We start from the raw sequence: 200 nt of genomic DNA, 5'->3' as shown, positions 1-200 counted from the left end.
AAGTATTATAAAGTCTCTCCCTCTTGTTTTATTTTCCAACATTTATTATAAAAATTTTCAAATGTATGGAAAAGTTTAAAAGAATTTTATAATGAATATACACCACCAAGATTTTACAATTACCATTTTATTATTATATTCCAATAGCTTTCTTTTAAACAATAACATGAATAGAAACAGGAAAAAAACCTATCCCATTC

The sequence above is a fragment of the Crocuta crocuta genome, unplaced genomic scaffold (assembly GCF_008692635.1).
Source record: "Crocuta crocuta isolate KB4526 unplaced genomic scaffold, BGI_CrCroc_1.0 scaffold1156, whole genome shotgun sequence".
Classification (NCBI taxonomy): Eukaryota; Metazoa; Chordata; class Mammalia; order Carnivora; family Hyaenidae; genus Crocuta; species Crocuta crocuta.
Note: the sequence above shows the minus strand (reverse complement) of the source record.